Genomic DNA, 25,913 nt, shown 5'->3' with positions numbered 1-25,913 from the left:
CTTAGTGGGTACCCTTTTACAGTAACAAAGAAAACTGTGACAGTGATGTTCCTTGTATGCCAACCGCTGTGGGCAGCCTTTAGATTAACATTGGTTGTTGGTTGTTGATGGCAGCTGGTGGGTGTAATAGGATCAAGGTGCAGGGGTGACACTTGATTTAGGAGTTGAGTAGTTAATCCCTGATGTTTAATAGAGGGAAGGTCTGAAGCCTGACTCAAAATTGAGGCTGTTAGATTACTGGTAGAACGGCATTAGCCATATCCTGTAGGCGCATGCAATGCTAGAGTGTGGTCAGTAATTAGAATATCTATGCTTGTAGTAAATTTATTCAGAAAAGGTGTCATCATTGTATGTAAGCCTAAGGGATTATTCATCTGGAGAGGGAGGCATGAATGAGGCTGGTGACAAACCAAATTAAGTGCTACGGTTACGTTAGCATTGTAGCTGTCCCACAAAGGTCAAGATTTTCTGAAGGAGAGCAAATCATCACTTATTTTTATTTATTTCCCTCCTTGGTAGTTTTTTGAGGCATTAAGTAAAAAAAAATATATAGATATTCCACACAATGGAGGATCTGCAGACCAGACAGATCTGTTAAAAAGATCCAATCTGCTGCCACCACATCAACAGAGATAGGCGGGAGACATTTTAGGATTTGGGGGCTCCGTCTCTAGTCTTGACGAAATGTTAAAGAAAAAATACGGGGGATAGGGTGGTAGGGATACTCCTCAACACCCCCCATCCCCCAAATGACCAAAAATTAAAACAAATGGGACAGCAGATGTGCAGTCCCGTTAAAAAAAAAAGGTATTTAAAAATAAAATCTTGAGGTGCGTCAAGGCTGAAGTAGGTTAAACAGGGGGGAAACGTGCCTCTCATATAAAAGCCCGCAATTCCATGGAGTGGAAAAACAGAAGCTGCAAAGAGAACTGCATGACCGAGATCTTATGGAAGTGCACACTGCCATTAATAACGGATTATATCGGATTGGATTGCCCCAGACGTAGCGCTAGAAAATAGATTTGAAGTGCTACATTATTCTGATAACCTAGATGGGGAAATGGAGTAGAGAAGCAAGTGGTAATCTTGCGAGAATTCCCAAATGAATCCAATACTTCTATAGTTAGAACTGCAGACAAAGGGGTCCCGGAAAATGATCCAGGACATATTAATTATACTCCATGGGTGGAGTAGATCTTATACTGATTGATCTTACTGCGGAAAGGAGACCTAGTTTTATACCTCAGTCATCAGGGCATTCAGAACTTAACCAGAGAGGGATACAAAAGACCTGCAAAGTGCTGGAGGGAGTATGGGTGTTCTGTTGGAGTCAGATTTGTAGAGCACTACGGAGATGGCTGATTGGAGCACACCAATCAGCAAGCAACTCAAATTAGCAGGATAAACACATGATGAAGAACTTCAAAAGACTAGAGAATCATTTTAGAAGAAATAATCTGCACTTTCAAAAAATTCTGGAATGCTTAGAGGGTAGTGATAATCAAACACTTTGTCATCTCCCTACTCCAATAATCTGTGTTTAAAGATCATCAAACCCTTGATCTAGAGATAGCAATTCAGAGGGTTGATAGAGATCCCAAATAGCTAAACCCCAATCAACGGAAACCAAGGATGAACTGGTCTAGTTTCAAACGTATGATGTAAAAGCACACATTCTCCAGATAGCGCTGAAAAAGAAAGTGGTAGAAGCGAATAAAATGTTCTTTGTGATATCGTCTGATATATATACAAGGCCAAAGGAGAAAGACAGTGGGAGCTGGGGAAACACATTCCAGAAATACAGCAGTTGGGGGCTACCACCAAAATGATGTTTCCCTGCATTACTAGTAATGCAGCAAAATAAAAGGTATAATTTTAAAAGCTCCGAGGAGGTAGATGATTTCATGCAAGGATAACAAAATAGGTAATCGAGCTGAGGAGATGAAGGCACTGATTGTGTATAAAATGCCTCCACCTACAAGGGTAATAACCAACCCTCTGGCTCTAAGAACTATTTCCGAGGGGGTTACAGAGGAAATAATGGTAAGGGAAGAGGTAGAGGTTCAATTACAATCACCTCCCCCTCCAATACAAAGCATTGACTCACCTCTCCTTCCCCCTGACCACCTAACACCTGTCACGGAAAGACTGTCAAATTTCTTACCAGCTTGGCAGTCAATAACAACAGACAAGCAGAATCTGCAAATTATCTGTTCTGGCTACCGCCTGGAGTTCATCAACACTCCTCAAAACATTCCCCCAAAGTAACACAAACTCTCACCGGATCATTCACACCTCCTCAAACAAGAGGTGCAGTCTCTAATTTTAAAAGGAGCCATATAGCCCATACCTCTACAACACCAAAGGTTGGGCGTGTATTCCTTTTACTTCCTAATACCAAAAAAGGATGGGTCTCTCAGACCAATCTTAGTTCTCAGAGAACTCAATTTCTACATACAATCAGACAATTTTCACATGGTAACACTTAACAGGTACTTCTTCTTTTGCAAAAGGGTGACTTTCTGTCTACTCTAGACTTAAAGGACACCTACTATCATATTCCAATACACCCTGCAAATCGCAAATTTCTGAGGTTTGTGCTGGCGAGCCATTATTACCAGTTCGAGGTACTCCCGTTCGGAGTCATCACTGCCCCCAGAGTTTTCACTAAATGTCTAGCGGTAGTAGCTGCTCATCTCAGGAGACAAAGCACCCATACCTAGACGACTGGCTCATCAAAGCCAGCACATCCCAAAAGTGCCTCAAGACACTTCCATGACCATCGAGTTACTGTATCGACTATGGTTCACAGTCAATGTGCCAAAGTCACATCTTCAACCAGCCAATATTTAGAATATATCTAGGAGCCACTTAAGATACTCAAAAGGCTCTGACGTTTCCCTATGCAGCCAGAATTCGCAACATTCAGGCTTTGGTTCTCCAGTTTCAACCCAATCAATCTCTTCCAGCTTGAGTTTACATTCAACTGCTGGGGATGATGGCCTCTTGCATCATGAGCGTCCGGTATCCAAGGTTTCACATGCGTCCGCTTCAGGAATGCTTAGCCAGTCAGTGAAACCAGTCTCACGGTCTATTAACTGATCTAGTGTTGGTAAGCGGCCGTATTCCTTGCTCTCTGCAGTGGTGGAACACACAAAATCTGTCAAAAGGATGGCTCTTCATTGACCCGGTTTCACAGACAGTACTAACAGCGGATGCGTCTTTAACTGGCTGCTCATCTACAGCAACACACAATACAAGGACTGTGGAGTCACCGACAAAAGTTGCTCCACCTCAACAATTTAGAGCTCATTGCCATATTTCTAGCCCTCAAAGCCTTACAGACCTATCCTGCTGGCAAAGCTGTCCTGGTCCGTACAAATAACATGACAGCTATGTATTACATACAAAAACAGGGGGGAAACACACTCCCAACTGTCACACCCACTCCAGGGCATCTGGAAATGGGCCATTCATCACAAAATCTATCTCCAAGCAGAACACCTCCCAGGAGTAGACAATCAGATGGCAGATTTGCTAAGTCGTCAGACGCAGCAAGTCCACAAATTGGAAATACACCCTCAAGTCCTCCCATTCTTTCAAATGTGGGGCTTTCCAGACATTGACCAGTTCACCACACACCTAAAAATAAATTGCCCAAACTTTGCGTCCAGGTATCCACACCCATTGTCCAAAGGCAATGCACTATGGATCAACTGGTCAGGGATATATGCTTACGCTTTTCTGCCTCTCCCACTCATTCCATTAGTGTTTCAGAAACTCAAACAAGCGTCCCTGACACTAATCCTGGTTGCTCCCACATGGGCACGTCAACCATGGTTCACAACCCTATTGGTACTCTCGGTAGTTCCTCTTCGAAAACTACATCTTAAACCCAATCTCCTCACACACAGCCATGGAGACATAAGACACCCAGACCCCAGTCAACTCATTCTGGGGATCTGGCACCTGAAGTCCTAGAGTTTGGCTATCTTAATCTACCACCAGACTGTATGGCTATTATCAAGGAAGGTAGACGTCCCACCACAAGAGCCTGCTGAACATCAAAGTGGAAGCGGTTTGTGGTTTACTGTAATAACCACATCAACCTGCTTGATGCTTCTGTCCAAAATATTATATGCTCTTTGTTACATCTACAACACTCCAATTTAGCATACACTTCCTTATGCTTACATCTGGCTGCAATAGCTGCATACCTAGAGAATAGAAAACATCTATCTCTTTTTGGAGTGCCTGTTATCATTGCCTTTATGGAGGGACTCAAGAGTCATTCCCCCAAGACGTTCACCTGCTCCGGTATGGAATCTCAACATTGTCCTAACCAGACTAATGGGTCCACCCTTTGAGCCATTGCAAAAATGTGAACTGCAATTTCTCACATGGAAAACTGCTTTCCTTGTAGCTATCACATCACTCAGAAGAGTGGGTGAACTTTAGGCATTAACTATAGAAGAACCTTTTTTTACAAATGCGCGGAAATAAAGTGGTTCTTCCGACTAATCCTAGATTCCTTCCTAAAGTCATTTCTGCTTTTCACATCAATCAATCTTTTGAGTTACCAGTGTTCTTCCTTCAACCAAATTCAGTTGCAGAATGTGCCCTACACACATTAGATGTAAAGAGAGCATTGCTGTACTACATAGAAAGGACAAAACCTTTTCATAACACAAATCATCTGTTTGTCGCTTTTGCTCCACCACACAAAGGCAAGCCCATATCAAAATCAGGATTTGCAAGGTGGATAGTCTAATGCATTCACATATGCTACGCAAAAGCAAAACGGATATTAACAGTTCCCCCTAGAGCACACTCTACACGCAAACTGGGGGCTTCTATGTCATTCTTAGGAAATATACCCATAGATGACATATGCAAAGCTGCAACATGGTCTACACCGCACACATTTACAAAACACTATTGTGTAGATGTGTTAGCAAGACAACAAGCTAGAGAGGGCCAGGCAGTTTTACGTATACTATTTTAGACTACTGCAACAGTTACAGGTTAGCCACTGCTTTGGGATAACTGATATATAGTCTATGCTTCTCCAGTATTAGGGGTGTCTTTCATAGATTCACATGCCTGAATCATTCCCCGTCGTCGGAGTAGGAGTCTCACGGTATATAAAAAAGCAATAAAATGCCATAAAATATATAGCAAATATCAGAAATACCAAACCAGGAAGTAAGTAGCCCCAGCTACAGCAGAAAAAACTTCCATACTCGTGACTATCCTAGTCATTATGTGTTAGTCCAAATTGCAGCCAATCAGGCGACAGCACCCACCAGAATGTTCTCCCCAGACGCTCAGACTCTCAGATTTTCTACCGCACGTTGTGTGAAGGGAGTCTCCCTGAGCTCTGCTCAGTTTTTTCTTCTATATCATTAGTTTCTTCAAATTTCACAGATGTCTTCATCTAAATCCCTGTTCAGGACCTGTGATTCTTGTGGGAAGCCAAGACTTTTCAAGGAGGACCCCCACAAGAAATGTTTGTATTGTCTTTATCCGGACCATGAGGTGAAGGAGTGCAAGATCTGCCGGAACTTCCCCTCCAAGACCATCAAGGATAGAGAAGGACGACTTCTATTGTGGCTCAATAGACTCAAGAACAAGGATGACCCTGTCTCTGAGGTAGGAAGCTGTGCCTCTGGCTCTTCATTTCTTTCAACTAAGAGGAAGGCTGAAACTGAAGCTTCATCTCTAAGGGCGAAGGTGGTTAAGAAGTCTAAATCCTCTCAGGATGCTCCTGGGCCTAGTACTTCAAGTAAAGTTATTCCAATTACCAAAGGGGATATTACGCCCTCTAAGAAGTCTGGGACTAAGACAGTTCCCAAGAAATCTTCAAAATCTGCGCCTCCTCAGTTGCCACCATTGACAATTTCAACGTCAAAGAAGGACTGTGTTTCCTCTCATGTGGCCACATCTACCACCTGCACTATGACTTTCTCCTCACCAAAGCCTACTCTTGTCATGTCGTCAGCTTCTTCGCCTACACTGGTTCATGTCCAGATCAGGCCTATCTCGTCGTCGACACTTGTCCCGTCGACGACGGCCAAGGTACCGTCGACGAGTTTCTCGTCTTCATCCATGATGTCGAAGGTTGGATCCCCGTCGACGATGAAATTGGTACCGTCGACGAAGCCCTCGACGTCGACGGCCCTCTCGTCGACGACAAAATCCTCGTCGACGACGAAGTCCACGTCGACGAAGCCACCGTCGACGACCTCGACGGCGAAGCCGCCGTCGACGACCTCGACGACGAAGAGATCCTCGTCGACGAAGCTACCGTCGACGTCCCCGTCGACGACCCCGTCGACGACGATACCGTCGACGAGACAACACTGTCAACAGTATGCAGACGTTCCGTCGACGCCGCCTCTATCAAGCTGCACTACTTTGCAGGTTTGGTCAGCGCAAACAGCAGGGATTCCATTGCCATCACCTGCAACTACAGCTACATTGTTAAAGAAGAGAGCTACTGCGGAGTCTATTTCTACTACCCTTGTAGTGCCAGACAAACTTTTGGATTCCGATGAGGAAGGATCCTATGAGGACGAAAATGTTGGGGCAGCTAGAAGTCCATCTGACCTCCATATTAAAGTTCAAGAAGAGGTTGAGGATGACATGGAGGACATTCAGCCTGCTCCACGTGCTGACAGACCTACTACTGATATGCAGTTGCCTGAAGACTTGTTTCGCAATCTGCAGTACATGCTCAGTGACTATTACAGACGTTTCCCACCTTCAGAGTCTGGTGAATCTGTAATGTCTACACCATTGCCGCAGGGAAGACCTCCCCTTTCTACGCGGACACAACCAATGACTACTACAACGTTGGAGGAAAGTCGCCCAACGTTGGCTGCGTCGGCAGTTTCATCTCCTCAACCAAGAGAAGAGGAGTTCTCGGAGCATGAAGAACAGGAAGAAGGAGAGCTGGATGTCGTGTCTGAATCGTCGGAGTATGAGGATTATAATGCAAACACACCCTCTCCGGCGGAGCCTACTACATCTGAGTCGGCACCCGTGGACGTTGCCTCATTCCACAAGATCATGGATAGAGCAACTAGGAGGTTTATGATAACCATGGAGGCAAAACAAGAAGAATGATTCTTGTATGATTTCAAATCTACGCCACAAAAGCAGAGTTGGACCATTCCAATTATAGATTTCATCTGGAAGGAGGGACTAAAGATCATGGCCAAGCCAAATTCCTTACCAGCAGTGCTCCCAAGAGTAGATAAGAAGTATAGGGCGCCTACCTCTTCTCCAGCATGCCTTGTCGGACAAGCTAAAGCAGACTCTGTAGTAGCACAGGCAGCGCAGAAGAGATCTTCCAATCCTACGTCTCATGTCTCTGTTCTTCCAGACAAGGATGGGAGGCGGCTAGATTCCATCGGAAAGAAGGTTTCTACCATTGCAGCTACGACCATCAGAGCCGCAAACTCCCTAGCCATTTTAGGGAGATACGATAGGCAGATGTGGTCGGACATCTCGCCGTACATGGACAAGCTTTCTGAGCCTGATCGCACTGAGGCCAAGAAAATCCTTCAGGAAGGAGAGTGTGTCTCCTCGGAAATGATTGACGCTGCGGTGGACGTTGCTGCCACTGGCTTTCGACAGCTAGCGGGTGCAGCTGTTCTTCGAAGGCAAGGATGGTTGAGGGCAACCTCCTTCAGGCAGGAGGTTCAAAACAGAATCATGGACATGGCATTTGATGGAGAGTCCTTATTCGGAAAACATGTTGATGAGGCTCTGGAGGCCATAATGAAGGATACTGAAACAGCACGTTCGCTGGGCACTCTGCAATACCGGAAATCTTCCTTTCGCGGAGCAAAAGGAAGAGGGAATTTCTCTAATAGAGGAGGTTACAACCAACAACGCTCTTATTCTTCCACCCAGGGAAACCAAAGATTTCAGCCTTACCGACAGCAAACATATGGGCAGAAGAGAGGAAATTTCTCTCAACCTCGAGGAAAATCTAATTATCGAGGGAGAGACAATAAGAAATGAGGTACGCATCCTGCCACCACTTTGTGCCAACCCGAACCAAATTGGAGGACAAATATCCCAAAACTACTTAAATTGGTCCAAAATTACTACAGACAAATGGGTCCTGGATGTAGTAGCCAGAGGCCACATTTTGGAATTTTTGAAAACTCCCCCAAATTGCCCCCAAAAGGCCCCAATCCAGCGCACCTCAAGGAGCTATTCATCCAGATCAACACCATGATCCGGAAGGGAGCAATCGAAAGAGTGCCTCATCAGAAAGGAAAAGGCTTCTATTCGAGGTTTTTCCTTGTTCGCAAGAAGTCAGGAGAATGGCGCCCCATCCTCGACCTGCGAGCCTTGAACAAGTTCCTGAGGAAACTTACATTCAGGATGCTAACACTTCAAGAAATCCTCCAATTTCTTTCGGCGGGAGAGTTTTTGGCAACACTCGACCTTCAGGATGCATACTTCCACATACCGATTTTCCCACGGCATCGGAAGTTTCTCAGGTTCAGAGTGGCTGGCAGGGACTTCCAGTTCAAAGCCCTTCCATTTGGACTGTGTTCAGCCCCCAGAGTGTTTACGAAGATGCTGGCCCCAGTAGCGGCCCATCTTCGGTTGCAATCGATACAAATATATCCATACCTGGACGATTGCCTTATCAAGGCCAGTTCTTTCGACATGGCACAAGATCACGTTCAAAGAACTCTGTCGCTGATGCAGAACCTAGGTTTCTCAATAAACTTCGAAAAGTCTCATCTCACGCCAGCAGCAAGAAAGGATTTCTTGGGAGCGACACTGGACACCAAGCTCGCCCAAGTATTCATCTCAAAGGAAAGACAGGACAAGATTCAACGACTCGCGGCGGCATTGTTGCTAAAAAAGTGCGTTTCAGTACGCATGTTCAAGTCCTTCCTCGGGATGCTTTCTTCCTGCATTCTGCTCACCCCCAACTGTCGTCTTCGGATGAGGCCATTGCAAGAGGAGCTCAGTCGCCAATGGATCCAAGTATCAGGATCCTTCGAGGATATCATCCAGATTACACCGCGAATGCGACGAGCGATACAATGGTGGACCCACCGATCCAACTTACAAGTGGGATGCTCCTTCCTAGCGGAAGTTCCCAGGTTCATAGTGACGACCGATGCATCAATGACAGGCTGGGGTGCACACCTCCAAGGCATTACGGTCAGCGGAAAGTGGAACCAGATCCAAATGAGATGGCACATAAACCGGCTAGAGTTACACGCCATATTTTTAGCCCTGAAGTCCTTTCAAGCGACTCTACAAGGTGCCACAGTCTTGATACGGACAGACAACACCACCTGCATGCATTATATGAACAAGCAGGGCGGCACAAGATCAGCCCGATTGTCACAACAAGCACAAGAGATATGGAGTTGGGCCTTGACTCACAATATCCATCTGTCAGCGGTCCACGTTCCGGGAATTGCAAATGTATTGGCGGACTCTCTCAGCAGGTCCGGGGGCTGCACTCACGAGTGGGAACTACATCTACCATCTCTACATCGCATCTTTCAGATGTGGGGGCATCCGGACTTGGACTTGTTTGCAACATACCAGAACCGGAAATGCCCATACTTTGCAAGCTGGGTTCCCCACAAGGACTCGTGTGGGGATGCCCTTTCGCTGAACTGGAATAAAATATTCGCGTACGCCTTTCCACCGATACCTCTGATCCCGAAAGTCATCAGGAAAATGAAGAAGCAGCCATGCCGGTTGATCCTGATTGCTCCTCGATGGCCCAGACAATACTGGTTCACCGAACTGCTCCTTCTCTCGGAATGCAACCCTATTCCACTGCCACGCATTCCGCACCTTCTATCCACCCAGCAAGGCAGGGTATACCATCCGGACCCGAACTCGCTGAAATTGTCAGCTTGGCTCCTCAGCACATGGAATTTGCACACCTAAACATTCCACAGGATTGTCAGGAGGTGCTGGCAAAAGCCAGGGCTCCATCCACGATCAAAACCTACAAACTCAAGTGGGAACGTTTCTGTGCGTGGTGCCAAGCTAATGACTTACATCCCATTCAAGCAACACCGGAGCAAATCCTTCCTTTCTTTCTGCATCTGGCCAGATTGGGTTTGGCACACTCTACTCTTAAAGTCTTCCTAGCAGCCATCTCTAGATTTCGCCAAGATGGATCAAACTCTCTATTCTCTGTAAGGATCATACAACAATTTTTCAAGGGATTATTTCGCATGTTTCCGCCGGTCCGGAAACCTCCTCCGGCATGGCATCTGAATATCGTACTGTCTCAGCTCATGCGTCACCCTTTTGAACCAATCCATAAGGTGGACCTGAAATTTCTGACATGGAAAGTATCGTTGTTACTAGCTTTAACATCTGCTAGGAGGGTCAGCGATATCCAGGCGTTTACATCTAAAGCACCTTTCATTCAATTCACCACGGACTCAGTGGTATTGCGTACTAATCCAACGTACATGCCTAAAGTGCCTCTGGACTTTCATCTGAATGAGCCAGTTGTCCTTAAAACATTCTTTCCAGACCCACAGTCTACGGCTGAGAGAGCACTGCATTCTTTAGACATTCGAAGATGTCTTAAGTTTTATCTCTCCAGAACTTCTGCCATCCGCAAGACAGACCAACTGTTCGTGGCTTACGGGCGACAACGCCGGGGCTGTGCAGTTTCAAAACAGACCATTGCTAGATGGGTCTCCTCTACAATTGGACTTTGTCATCAACAGGCCGGTAGGCCCTTACAGTCCTTGCCAAGAGCACATTCTACAAGGGCGGTTAGCTCTTCCACTGCCCTTTTTGCGGGTGTGCCACTTCGACAGATCTGCAGAGCTGCTACGTGGTCTAGCAGGCACACCTTTACTAGACACTACTGTCTAGATTCAGCAGACGACGCAGATGCTTCGGTTGGAAGAGCAGTGCTTCGCAATCTTTTCAAATAAGGTGAGCCTCTGTTTCCACCTCCTCATTTATGCTCTTTAGACGTTTGATCACACATTGATGATTATTGTTATGCATGTTTATTGTATATATTTATATATATATATATATATATGATACTCTGACGTCTACGAGCGTTATGCTGTGAGTACTGCTTACTATTCTGATTCAGGCATGTGAATCTATGAAAGACACCCCTAATACTGGAGAAGAACAATAGTTACTTACCTGTAAACAGGTGGTTCTCCAGTATTGGTGTCTTTCATAGATTCACATGCAACCCGCCCGCCTCCCCCCAGAGACTCACTCGGATAGCATGGGGTTTCACTCCTGTGCGAGAAAATCTGAGAGCCTGAGCCTCTGGGGAGAACATTCTGGTGGGTGCTGTCGCCTGATTGGCTGCAATTTGGACTAACACATAATGACTAGGATAGTCACGAGTATGGAAGTTTTTTCTGCTGTAGCTGGGGCTACTTACTTCCTGGTTTGGTATTTCTGATATTTGCTATATATTTTATGGCATTTTATTGCTTTTTTATATACCGTGAGACTCCTACTCCGACGACGGGGAATGATTCAGGCATGTGAATCTATGAAAGACACCAATACTGGAGAACCACCTGTTTACAGGTAAGTAACTATTGTTCATAGCATATGATCTACAGCTCATATGCCTCGAATGAAAAATGCTACTTACCCAGTATGCATCTGTTCTTGTCATATAGAGCTGTAGAGTCATATGCGCCCACCCACCTCCCCAGGTACCTATACCTGTTGCAGTAACATCCTATTTAGATATATACATTCATGGACATCTCCTTTTACTACTCCTATTGTCTCCATTATCACCGTCTGCGGGAAAACAATCCAACAATGGAGTTGATGCCCATACGCACTATCCCCGAAAGGAGGAGTCACCTACCTCGTGACTGAAAGACTTCTTCGAAGAAAAACAAAGTGCAAACATTCAGACCCAACACTAGATGGCGATCTATTCATAACATATGGCTCTACAGCAGAGAAAGTGTGGAAAAAGTGTGTCCCCACACACCAGATGTGAGATTCAGCAGAATAGTTCAGGAAGAAATACAGTTGTCATACTCCATACATGAGTTAAAATGTAAATGATATACAACAGAAAATCGGCTGTATCTGAACAGAAATGGGACGTACCTGAGAAATTAATGGAGTAGAGCATTTCTGAGAAATTAGTGATGGCTGGAGACGTAAGAGGTTCTGGAGAGCTAAACTCAGATGGCTTTATCTTCAGAATGAAAGAGGATATGATCAGAAAGAAAGTATGCTAGAGTGCATACCTAGATCACGTTGTCCTGCAGAAATAAGGTGGGCAAAGAAAGGACAAACTGGAGTTCAAGAACTCTTGCCCCAAGCAGCAAACTTCCTTGCCTTTGATGAGAAAAGTAGTAACTCATAAAATACGTAAAAGGCTTAAGACCATTCTCATAGCGTGCAGTAAGTTTAAAATTCAGATGTATCACTGCTAAGGGATGTGGGGCGAGATGCACCTCAAAACATATAAAGAAAGGAAAACTTGCTTGCTAATGTGAAACAGATTGTCATATGGGGCCAATCCCACTCACAGAGGCAACATCTGAAACACACTGGCATTCCTGAAATAGCCTAGAAGATGCAGCATTGTCAAAGAGGGCATTAGAATGCACACCTAGAGCAAGTTCACCTATGTAAACAAGGTTCACAAAGAAAGAACAAACAGCAACCCATGAGCTCCTGAACCTAGAGGGAGCCTGTCGCTTTTGATCTGTACTGAGAAGAGAAAACTAACATAAAAGTGAGAAAAGTAGTAAATCGTACAATAAGTACATGTAAGATTTTGTGCATTAGGTGAACTTGCGGTCTAATCAAAAAGTTTAGATTAAGAGCAAAGTTGCCATTACTATGGGGATACTTCACATTAATTACGAGTCCAGGGTAGAAATTGTCTGGGGTGGAGGGCGGTAGTTAGCTCTGCTCTGGATGTTGCTCTGCCGGTCCATTTCAGTGATGTTGCATCTGGATGTCATTTACCCTTTTGCAGTGCAACATTTCAGTGCTTAACAGTTTGGGTGCTTTTCCCATGGCTTCCTAATGCATTGCTGCTATGCCATGTCAGGATATTTCTGATTCTTCTAACCACATATTCATCACCTTGTGACTATCTGCAGGTGCCATACTAGATCTGTGGGATTTTCTTCAGCTATTCACTCACATGTTGATAGGTGTTTTTGTTCGACTCCACTCTAGATCTGCCCTGCTCTGGATGTGTTGTCAGGCCCCCTACATAGTTGCCACCTCCGCGCACTGATGTTAGTTTCTTTCATTACACACCTTCTGAAGCGGTTCCAGAGCTCACTCCATCAAATTTGGTCAAGTTTGACAGACAAAATTTTCAAAACTTTTCCCAGTGCAAGGGACAAGTATGCCCCAAAAGCATCAGGGTTCATATCTTATAAGGATTCCTACAAACAAATGTCAGTGACAAAACCCCACTAGGTCTGCCTCTGGTGTTTGGGTTCCTTATGTGACTTGGCATCATGGGACAAATGCGCTTGGATGAATACAAAGGTATTTGGGATTGTGAGGCCAAACTGTCTCAAAATAATACAGAAAGTCCTAGTCCTGTTTGATGTTGGAGACACATTCTCATTCCAGAGGTCAATCTCACAGGCACTCTTCCTCCAGAACAGAATCATCAGGTAAGTCAAAAAAGTCAAAATACGGTACCTTTAGTCCATCTACTCCTGGCATGATGAGCCATGCGACCCCGAGGGTACTCTCAAGCTGCATACTTTGTCTCTGACCTCTGAACCGAACTCAGGCCTAATACCGATGCAGCCTGAGCTTCTGGGTCCTTTAACGATGCTGCAGCAAATCCAGACCTTTAGAGAGACCAATGTGCAGTTGTTTGATACTCTACCAGATCTCTCTGGAGCCCCTTCAGACCCTAAGGATCTGAGGGGGCCTCCAGGTGCTCCCTGCCAGTGGATTTGACTGTGCCCTTCGACCCCGGTCGGAGGTCAGTTCTGGGGCTGACACTCCGCATGATGCCCCTAACGACACTCAACTAACACCAGAACCCCGAGTGTTGACGTCAGCACCAATCTCTCCAGATGAAAGGACAAAAGTTGTTTTGTACATGGAAGCGAATCTGCTATGACCTCCACCGAAGTCTCAATGTTCAAGATGCCAGTGTATTGGATCTCTCTTCTGATTCTGTCCTCCAAAAACCCAACCATATCCTATCATTGGAAGCATATGCCTTCTTCTCCATGTTCATTCTGAGAGCACAGAGGTGTAAGACCTACTACCATGTACCCCTGACGTAAAGACAACAGTCGTCCTGTAGCCTGGACAGACCTCACAAAAATCCCTCCTGCCTTTTAATGAGGCCTTCACTTGCACACTGTCAGCCAAATGGACAAAGACAGGATCTTTTCCCCCAATTAATTGACAGATAGCCAGTGCACACAGGCATACTCCTGGAGATCCAACCGTTCTCCTACAACACCCCATAATAGAAAGTCTGTTGGTCCAGGTCTCTAGCAGCAGACTCAACCCCAGTGGATTTCTAACAACGTGGAGACATTTTCCTCACCTTATGTTCTGTGAACTCCAGCTGTCTCCTTGGACCCTATTCACATGTGTTTTGGGACATGGTGGTGGAAATCTTGCCACCAGTCCCGGATGATCAAGTAACTAACCTTCAACAGTTCAAAGCCAATGGTCAGGATGCAGAAAAATGTCATATGCTTGGGCCTGCACACTCTCACCTGCTTTGGTAGGGCAGTTGGGACCATGCTTGCATTCGCTCCACAGGGTTCTCGAGCAACGTACAACAATCCCTGATGGACATGTTGTTTGATGGCATATGTCTGTTCGGTAAAAAGGCTTACTCTGCCTTGAAACGCATCAAGGAGAGTAAGGCAACAGTACTCTCTATTGGACTGGCACCTGCTACACGTCAGTTCCCTCCACAGTTTCACTCCTTTCGAGACCTCATAAGAGCTTTCCATTAGAGGCCACATACTTTGCCTCAGCAGCAACAGACATATGCCTTTAATGGCCGAGGTCGGGGATGCAATTGTCAGTGTCCAGATGCCTAGGGACAAGACACTAACAAATCCCCCGCCCCTCCCGCCCCTCAGATGGAACTCAGACTTGTTCTCACTCTTTTCATGTGCACTCCATTTGAGCCAATGCACAGCTGACATCTCTGATTGCTGAACTTAAAAACAGCGTCAGCTTGTTGCATGAGTGAGCTACAAGCACTCTGTGTCCCACAACTTTATCCCACTTTCTTCCCGGATGCTTTTGTGCTCAGGACTAAAGCAGCATTTCTCTGAACTGTAGGAGAGTATGGTCTGCTTCCTATGGCCACCCCCACTTTTTGCTGTGATTCTCTGGTTTCTCGACTTTAGTGTGGCTGTGGGCATGCTAATCAAACCCACAGCCCAGCTGTTCTCTCTCTAAATTTATACCATGTACTTTAGGTACATACCAAATTGGTTACTGGGTCACCCTTGTGAGCCCCTGTATAGTGTACCATAGGTACCCCGGGCATAGGTGCACCTTAGGTCTACCAGGGGCTGCAGCATGTATTGTGCCACCCCTGGTTTGCCTTCCAAACTGACACCACAGGTCAGTTCACACAGCCTGGGTATAGTGGTGTAATCACCCCTTACTTAGATATAGTGTTTTAGAAATGGAAACTGTGGACTGAACGACGAGCACGATTTTCCCTTGGTCCATTTTGTTCATAGCTCCAATGGAAGCTCTCTGAATGAGAGTTTTGCCACACTGGAACTAGAATATGCTAATCAGTTGGTCCATCCTCAAGTCGACTTTTCCACAACATTCCATGGTAGGGGTTTGTCTAGTATAATCGACTTCATCCTCTGCTCACAGAACCTAAAGGGCCAATTGGTAAAATTTTCTACAGGTACAGATAGCTCCAGCGATCACTACCCAAACAGAATCACACTCCAATTACAATCAGTATCACTTCACACAAATACCAGAAACCTTCTAACTCAGGAATTGCTAAGTATGGATAAACTGAACGGGTTTACTGTGAAATGGGCCAAAATAGATCCTGATTCAGTCACTCAGAAAGTTCTTAAAAAAGCTATCGGCTCTGTCAACGAGTGTCTAGATCCCTGCTCATCCCCCAAAACGGTGTTGGCCAGCTTAGGCAGAATTCTGGGATCGATAAAAGAGGAACTAACACGTACTACCGCCCGGAAACCAATGATGGTTTACCACCGGGTGTCGGAAAGCTCTCTCAAACCTCAAGATAGCTCTCCAGACCATTCCGAGAGATCGCCTAGGGATAGCAAGTCTAAGAAAACTTTACAGGACAGAAAGAGTCAAGCGAACAAAAGACATTAAAGCCAATCTGTGGTCGCAACTTCACCTCAGCTGTCGTTCAAGGGACAGTGGCTCCTTCTGGAGAGTGGTAAAATCTCCCTTTCTGTCAAACTCATCGTCTATCCAACATCTCGATGTTGCAATAACAGCAGAAGAATGGGTATCTCACTTCTCAAGAATTTTTGGAGAACCCACAAACAATCCAATTGAGGAAAGCCCTATCAACGCTCCTATAATGAACTTAAAAATCTTCCCTTTAAACATTCACTTTGAACATGGAGAAGTGATTAGGGCCCTAAAAAAGTCGAAATCAGGCAAGGCCCCCGGTCCAGACGGGGTGCCGATGGATATTTTTACCCACAATATCGACCTATGGTCCCCGCTACTTACACAGGTACTGAATGCGACAACAACCTTGGGCCTTATCGATTCCTGGTCTACATCCATCCTCCTTCCCATCTTCAAAAAAGGTGATAGGAATGACCCGGTCTGTTACAGACCCATCTCCCTTCTGGATTCTCTGGGCAAGGTAGCGGGACGTTGTAGGAGAGTAGGGTCTGCTATCCTATGGTCACCCCAAATTTTTGCTTTTTGCTTCACTGGTTTATGACTTAATGTGGCTGTGGGACTGCTAATCAGACCCACAGCCTGCTGTTCTCTCTCTAAATTGTAACCCATGTACTGTAGGTGCATAACGAAATTGGAACTGGTTCACCTTATTGGCCCCTGTAACAGTGTACCCAGGTACCCAGGGCATAGGTGCTTCCAAGGCCTACCAGGGGCTGCAGCATGTATTGTGCCACCCCTGGCCTGGCCTCCATATTTGACACAACTGGATGATCACTCAGCTGGGGTAAGTTGGTGTAACCACCCCTTACTTAGGTGTAGTATTCCTATACCTAACCTAAAATGGACACATATGTTCCTATCAGTCACTCCTATGGAAGGCCTCATCAATCCTGGAGGCAGAGTGCTTGGAAATATGTGAGATGGTGCTCTGGCATGAGCTGAGCCTGTCTGCAGCTTTCGGAACCATGTCCTTTAGCTGTTTCATGATATTGCCATACCATATACTCTTAAGTGCATTATGAACCTCGCGGTTAAATGCTATCTTGGGTTTGGCTTTATCAAAACATGTCGAGTAAGGTGTCATACGAATTGGAATACTACCCCCTCGCCAGTTCTGGCGACGGGGGTAGCATTCCACCCTTCTAGAGGGACACGACATGTACCTAGCCTGAACCCCGGTTAAAGTTAAACAGAGACTTAGCATCCCAAAATGGATGCTGCCACCACAGACACAAGTCTGACCTCCTGCTGCTGGGAGTCCTTCCAGCGAGGGCAGCTTGGACAAAGGGTTTCCTGCCTGGGGAGGTGCTAGCACCACTCCAGACAGGATTTTGTGTATTGGGTAGGACAGGGCTGAATAGAATCAGACATGCCTGGGGCACACAAGGTGTCTCTGTGCATAGGCCAGTTCAAACCGGTGCTGGGGCTTTCCAGCCCCAGTCCTGGCGCGAAACTGGACAAAGGAAAGGGGGTGTAACCACCCCCCTTCCTGGTTCCACTCAGAGGAGGGACCTAGTAGGTGATCCGGCCCCCCAGATTCGAATAAGAGTGGGAGCTGTGTCCTGAGACTTCAGATCATCCTGAATCAACTTGAAATATAGAAGAAGACTGGACTTCGACATTCTGCTGCACAGAAGACGGAAGAGAATCTCCCTTGTGGCCAAGGAGTGACCACCCTGTGAACACAGGCACCAACCAGCAACTCGACGTCTGCTTTGCCGCCGCCGCCTCCCGCCCGAGCCCAGAGCCTGACAAGACCCAGACTCCCGGACTTCTCACCGCCCGATCCACAGTCCCTGCAAAGAAGGGACCCGTGGAGGCACCGAGAGACGTGGGACCGGACATCTTGGAAGACCCCCGAAACGCTGACTGCGCAGCATCAGAGGCACCCTCGACGCTGTGCTTTGGGGTTTGAGAAGCCCTAACCTCGAGCAGCCCTTGCACCAAAGATCAGCCCCCCAGCATCTCCACGATCTGCGTGGGGCCCTTTTGCACCGTGCCACTCGACGCGCTATCCCGGCCACTTGCCACGTGGCTAGCGGCCATCTTGGCGACGAAACCTACAACTTTCACTGCGGGTCTGGTTGCTCCAGACTTGCCCTTGCTCCTGTAAAAAGGAGTACCCGCTCTGACCTTGCTGGTCCGAGTAACAAGCCTTTGTCGATTCCTGCGTGGCTTGCACTAGCCAAGGCCTGTTTGCTTCAATCAAGTTGCCGACACCGCCAACAGCGAGAAGCCTGCGTGGGACCGCTCGTGACCGACTCCTGGACGTCTTCGACCCCTCGTGTCCACGTGGCTGCAGAGAGAAGCTACACCTCGACGCCTGTTTGCACCCGACATCGCCTGGTTCCACTCTGGTTCCACGGTAGTCACTGGCTAGTGACTTTGAACATTGTCCCCTCTGCTTTCAGGTCTTCACCTCTTCAGATCCACCCTTGGATCCACCGGAACTCTTCACATCGAGTCGCCTGCAGCATCTTCAGCTCCAAGCACCATCGACCTGCGTGACAAAACCCGACACTACTTCGACCCTATGCACCCGCTTCCTGTGGGTGAGGTAACTCAGCTCCGCCGGTGTTCCCACACTGGTACACACCTCTAGTGTCTGTGTCTCAAGTTTCATCCTTCTAGGTCACTCGGAAGGTTCCTTTTTAACTAACTTTGTAACTTTTACGCACCATTGACATTGCATTGGTAACGCGTGCACTTTCCGCACTGCACCCGAGTGCCGCGGGCCTTTCCCGACTTCTTCACTGCTAGTCCCGAACAGCTCCAGCGATTCCCCAGGCCCTAGGCTGTGATGTATTCCTATAGGTTCTGTATCGATTCCCCTATTCCCGGCCCTGTTCTGGTTAATACTTAACTAGCAGCCGACCCACGGTGCAAAAACCGTTATCTGATTAAGCCACACCACGGCACAGAAACGTGTTATCTGATTAGGTAATAACGCATGCCATCTAATTAGACAAGCACTATTCCTCCAGCCCCTGATAAGGCATACGGAGTTCTCAAAACAAATCAAACCTATGACAACCTGGGAAAATCCCTGCGGCCATTGTTTTGATTTCACCGAGAACTTCAGCAAAAGAATGTGCGAACAAGCCCGTTCGTATGACATCCTTATTGACGTATCCATGTCCATCCTTACGTCAATCTCGACACCTTACAGGTATAAATATTACCGACATTGCCTTAAGCAAACACACGCGGTGGTGACGAGATCGGAGCAGCGAGACGCGCTGAGGAGCCCAGCAGAGAGCGAAGCCCACACGCGCTGCCCCGCCTTCCTGACGCGCTGAGAACGAGAAGCTGTTTTTTCTCCTGCCGAGAAATCCAGCTCCGGCGCTTCCAAGCAGCCCTCGCAGGCAGCTGGAATATCAAGACCAGAGACGAGAGATACCAGCCCTCAACCATTCTAGATCTCAGGTACAGAACTGAACAACCCCTTGCAGAGAATTCTTGAGTCAGTCATTTGGCAAAACAAACTTAACTTAAACTGCTACTTATCTACTCCCGCCCACGTATTAGGCTTAGGTCAGGTACACTGGGGTAGGCGTGGTTAGAAGCACCAGTTGAGTACGGTTAGTCAAATGTATATATGTATGTATCTATTTTATCAATTTTAACTATCATATGGCTTAGAAACCATATCAATGCTTCTGCAGTATTATTTTATACTTCTGCTTTTATTGTATGCACTTTACTTAACCATAAGTATCGCAATAATATCGATTCATTTCTCTTGTACGAGAAAAGAGACTGATCAATAAATAACATCTTTTATTGAACACGCCCGTCTCTTCCTTTTCTCTACAAACTGTTGAAACTAAGAATGCACGTACTGACTGAGTAAAATAAGTTGTCTTTTGTTTTCACACGACTCTAGAGATACACTCTTGATTGGGGGAGAGCAAAGTTGTCATGTTCTATGGTTGTCAGAAACTAAATCCCTTCTTGTCTATCCAGGGAAGTTAAACTCCTCCTTGTCTATTCGAGAAAGTTTCTAGTGAACTCTGAGCTAGCTGGCAAAACCAAAAACTGTAGGTCTAATATCGTCAGTAGAAGACCTAGTTAACCTCTGCCCTAGATCTATACTATTGAAGATATTATTCCAATGCGCAGAGCCTATTGGGATAATAGGAACTACACTACAAGGCCTCTTCACTTTCCCCATGGTGGTTCTTATACCACTATTTTAGTATATGGTTTAGGTGGCCCCTAGGGCTCATCCATATTGTGCAACTTTTGTGTATTCAAACTGTGTTTTGTTTTAACGCATTTGCTTCTGTGCTCATAAAGAGTATCAGGGATATTTGTAGTAATAAATCTATATATATTTTCAATATATATCTGTGTGGTGTCCTTTCATTTGGTATTCAAGAGATTGTATATGGTAAAACAGCTTGCTTCACATGCCTTTACAGAGTTTAGCCTAAGACTGCTTAGTCCATGCTACCCCTAGGATAGCTTGTCTATAAGGTTGACTTTACAACCTGCACCATAAGGGGTTGCTTGGCATGGTACAAGGTGATCACTAGAACTAGTGAGCATCATATACCAGGCCAACTTCTCACAGATGTTTGCTGTTGGAACGTCTTCAAGAGTGGGCCCATACCAACAACACCTTGACCGATCTCCAATACGGGTTTCAGGAGGGTCTTGGGACTGTAGAACAGGCCCTGAATCTCGTTCTGCTGGTAGGGAAGTATGTGAAAGCTAAAAAAGGCCACTTATTTCTAGTATATGTCGACCTGAGTGCGGCATTTGACTGCGTTCAGCACTCTAAACTCTGGGCCCTTTTGGAAGATATGGGCATCGATCCTCCCCTGATAGCCTTTTTGCGTGAGCTTTACTCTGACGCGACTGCAAAAGTCAGATATGGTACTAGCGGAGAACTCACCTCCTCGTTTAAAATCACGAAAGGAGTCAGACAGGGCTGTGTACTGGCTCCCTTCCTAGCAGCCATGCTAGAAGGGAGCCAGGACCTCCCACAAATTAAACAACGCCCCATACCCACGTTGCTATATGCCGACGACTCAGTCATCTTTGCCAGGACGCTGATTCAACTACAAGCACAGCTCAACAAATATTGTCTTTACATGGACTCCCTCGGTCTTAAGATCAATATAAAAAAGACATTTGTCATGCACCTTGGCCCGAAAGTAAGAAACCCTAAGCCTATCTTTGTTGACAACCAAACTTGAAAGAACTCGTGTCTATCCCTATCTGGGCATCCCGGTGGACGATTCTCTGAGTTGGCGGCAGGCCGTGACAAGCAAAAAATTGCTCTTCATGAGAGCAAAAGCGGCCCTAGTTTCCTTTTCAAGGAAACTAGGCAAACCTGCACCACCTGAACTACTTGCAATATATTATGCTAAATGCCACAGTGTGGCAACGTATGGTGCTGGGGTTTGGGGATACGGTCCGATAAATTCACTCCAAATGATTGAAAACGAGTTTGTCAAATATCTGCTGGCCCTACCCCAAAGTGCCCCAACCTATGCCTCGTTAACTGAACTAGGCATGGATTTTATTACAGACACCATCCGCTGTCAACCTATGCTTCTGTCGCACCGCATTTGGACAAAGGAGGAGTGCCACCCAACGCGTTCTATAATCTCAGACTGTACAGCCCTTGCCAATTGGGAAAAAATACCTTGGCTAGATTACATCAGGAACCTTTGCCGGGATGTGGATCGCACCAATTTCTTCAATGAGCATGAGTGATATTTCAAGAAAAGATCTAAAGAAACTGTGCTTGTTCCATTTTAGAGTCCTTCGAAGTGCAGCAGAATTGGCAAAACCCACAAACTCACAAGTTATTGCCGTACAGACTCATTTGGGCATACAACCTTATCTGACCTTCCCTCTGAATAACTATGAAAAGTACCTCCTCACAAGATTCCGTTTTAATTCTTTTTTCCGGCTTGTAACCTTTCCCAACGTCCAAAACTGGTCCCCTGTTATCATTCCTTGTCCTTGTGATCACGTCTCTTCCCAATCAACAATACACATTTTATTTTTTTGTAAATTTTATGCTTTTCCAAGGAAGGTATGGATCATGCCCCTATTAACATCAAGCGGCTTAAGAACTTGCCGTCTTGCATTTTCAAACCTGCAATGTCTGAATTCTCCTACTATAGCAAAGTATGTAGCAATTTTTTTAAAATCCTGTATCAAATATCGAGGTCACTATGAGTAATCTTCATTTTTAGTCATTGTTTTTATTCTCTTTTTAACATGATTGTTTAATTTTTATATGGCTTTTTTAAACATGTATAACTGTAATGCTTTTTTCTCTGTACTTTTTATGGTTGCAATAATATGTGGCAATCGAATAAAAGAATATGAATGAATGAGATATAGTATCCCTATATCTATCTATATATATATATATATATATATATATATATATATATATATATATATATATATATATATATATATATATATATATATATACACAAACACCTATAAGCCACTCCTATGGTAGGCCTCGACATTCCTGGAGGTAGTGCTTGGTTTTATGTGGGAGGGTGCCCTAGCATGAGCTGAGCCCCTCTGCAGCTTTCGGAACCATCTCCTTATAGCTGTTCTATGATATAGCCATACCATATACTCTTAAGTGCATTATAATCCTCATGGTTAATGCTAACTTTGGTTTGGCTTTATCAAAGCATGTCGTGAAAGGTGTCAAACACTTTGGAATACTACACCCCCCCCCCCCCCCCCCCCCGCCAGTCCTGGCGGCGGGGGTAGCATTCCACCCTTCTAGAGGTAGAAGACATGTAGTTACTGCTTTACCCGGTTAAAGTTAAACAGAGCCTCCACATCACAAAATGGATGCTGCTGCCACAGACACGAGTCTGACCTCTTGCTGCTGGGTGAAACTCCGGCAGGTGAGGCCTGGACAATAGGTTTCCTGTCCAGGGGATTTGTGTATTGGGGCAGGGAGGGCTGCATCAAGGTGCTCCATGCATAGCCCGGTTCAAACCAGTTGCTGGGGCACTATGCCCCAGCTCTGGCGCAAAACTGGACAAAGGTAAGGGGGTGTAACCACCCCCTGCCCAGGTCCACCCATAGGAGGGACCTAACCAGGTAGTCCAGCCCCCATCCTTAGAATAAGTATAGGAGCTGTGTCCCTAGGACTTTAGATTACCCTGGACGAATCTTTGAAAGACCCATCCTGGACCTTCGACGTTCCATTCTGACTGGAAGAAGGAAGATATCTCCCTTGTGGTAAAGGAGTGACCACCCTGTTCAAACAGGCACCAACAGCAACTTTGCCGGTCTGCATTTTCGAGGCTCCCGCCGGATCCCGAAGAATCTGCGACACAGTAACTGGACTTCCAGACTTCTCTGACTCCGACCCACAACAAAGCTGAGACCCGTGGCGGACACGAGAGACGTGGGACCGGACACCCTGGACATCCTGCATTTTGCTACCTGCACTCCTTTCCTGAAGCCTCAGTAAGTTGTGCATTGGTTTACGAGAAGCCCCTGCCCCGAGCACCATTTGCACCGAAGCCCAGGTCCCCACACTCCGCGAATGTCCCGTGGGCCCCGCCTTTGCATTCCAGCTCGACGTGTCTTCCCGGTTCCTTGCCCGTTGGCTAGTGAGCCCCCTGAAGACTCCATTTTGAGACTAACTCGCTTTCCTGGTTGCTCCAGGCTTGCTCCAGCGTCCCTGAAAAGGAGAAGCGCCACAGACCTTGCTGGTCTGCAACAGAGCCAGTCTCGACATCCTGCGTGGGTTGCGGTTGCCAAGGCTTGTTGGGTCCAATCCGGATACCGACACCGCAGTTATCTAGATACATCGTGGGACAGCTCGAATCCAGCGCCTGGTCATCATCTATGCCTCCTGGACCTCGTGGCTGAAGAGACAAGTTCGACTAATTCACCTGAAATCACCTGACATCGCCTGGTTCCTTCCTGGTTACTGGCTAGTGACCCAGACTCTGTTCCTTCTGCTTTCAGGTTCTTCAGATCTTCGATCCACCCTTGGATCCACCCGGACACTTTTCCTCTGGTCGCCTGCAGCACTTCTTTGCAGCTCTCCATAGAAAACGACGACGAAACCCGACACGAAAAGACACCTATGCACCCGGCTTCCCTAGGTGAGGTAACACGAGTACTCCGGTGCTCCCGTGGGTCTTGACTCTGGAAGTGTCCTAGTTTAAAAGGGTTCCATCCTAGTCGATCCGGAAGTGTCCTTAAATTGCATATTTGTAACTTTTACGAACTCCATGGAAAGTCAATGGTTACCCGCGTCTGTGTTTAGACACTTCACGCGACTCCCGTGGGCCTCCACTTCCTAACCTTTGGTTGATTAGTGTAGCCCCAGCGATTCCACCGGCCCTACGCCTGCTTTCTAATTCTCTCGTGGTACTTATACCACTTTCTTAGTATATGGTTTGTGAAGCCCCTAGGGCATAACGTATACTGTGCAACTTATCGTATATTAACTGTGTGACTTGTATTGTATTTGACCTCTGCCCTCATAAAGAGTGCAGAGGGTTTGTGTTTAGATTAAATACATATATATTTGATATATACCTTGTGTGGTGTCCTTTCATTTGGTACTCAAGGGATTACAATTGGTAAAACAACTTGCTTAACTCGCCTGCTGAAGTCTTAGCCTGAAGGCTGCTGGTTCATGCTACCACTAGGATAGCTTTCTATAAGGTTGACTTTACAACCACCATCAATAATGGTCGATTAGACTGGTGCAAGGTGCCCACTAGAACTAGTGGACATCATATGCCAGGCTAACTTCTCACATGAACGTTGTCACACCTTTCTATATAGGACAGTTCAGCCCAGCTTTCCTTGCTCCATTCTTTAAAAGAGGAAGACAGACGTCATTGCCTCGCCCAAAGAGGGCTTTGAGCCTTTACATTTATTATACCCAAGTACCATCAGATGGATGTTCATTTCTAAGTGGGCTTTTTCTGGGTGAAGAAGGTTAAAACTATGCAGAAGAGAACTGCCTCTAGATGGATTGTACTGTGTATGAAAACTACTATGGATTGGCCAAGAAATAGTCTATGTGAGAACTATGTGTCCTACCAAAGCAAAGGCTGCTGCCATTGCACTGGTGTGCATTGTGCCAGTCTTGGACAACTGCCAGGCTGCTACATGGTTGTTAGCTCACCGGTTCACAAAGCTTTACTGTCTTGTTAGCCACAGCGAGCAGAAGGGGCATTGTGCCCAATGTGTCCTGCAGGATTTCCTGGTCGGAGCCATTCCACAGACCTGCCACCTGGGGTGGTACTGCTTTGGTATTTAGTCACAAGGTTAAAAATCTCCGGTTAGAACGATCCATCAGAAAAACAAGTTACTTACATTTTATAATGCTTTTTCTGGTGGATACTCTACCTAACTGCAAATTCTTCACCAACCCATCCTCCTCCCCATTCTGTGCACTGGACTCTTCTAGTCCATGCTAATAAGATTCCATCTTAGATATTTGCATACAAGCGCAATCTGATTACTGAGGCTCC

General features: G+C 46.2%; 1 protein-coding gene across 4 annotated transcripts in view; it reads left to right on the top strand.

The window, feature by feature from the left end:
* Positions 1-25,913, top strand: part of MAP2K4 (mitogen-activated protein kinase kinase 4) — an 839,420-nt gene that overhangs the window by 232,690 nt on the left and 580,817 nt on the right. The window lies entirely within an intron of this gene.

This window comes from Lissotriton helveticus, chromosome 7 (genome assembly GCF_964261635.1).
Source record: "Lissotriton helveticus chromosome 7, aLisHel1.1, whole genome shotgun sequence".
Lineage (NCBI taxonomy): Eukaryota > Metazoa > Chordata > Amphibia > Caudata > Salamandridae > Lissotriton > Lissotriton helveticus.
Note: the sequence above shows the minus strand (reverse complement) of the source record. Positions and strands in the feature narration are given on the sequence as shown.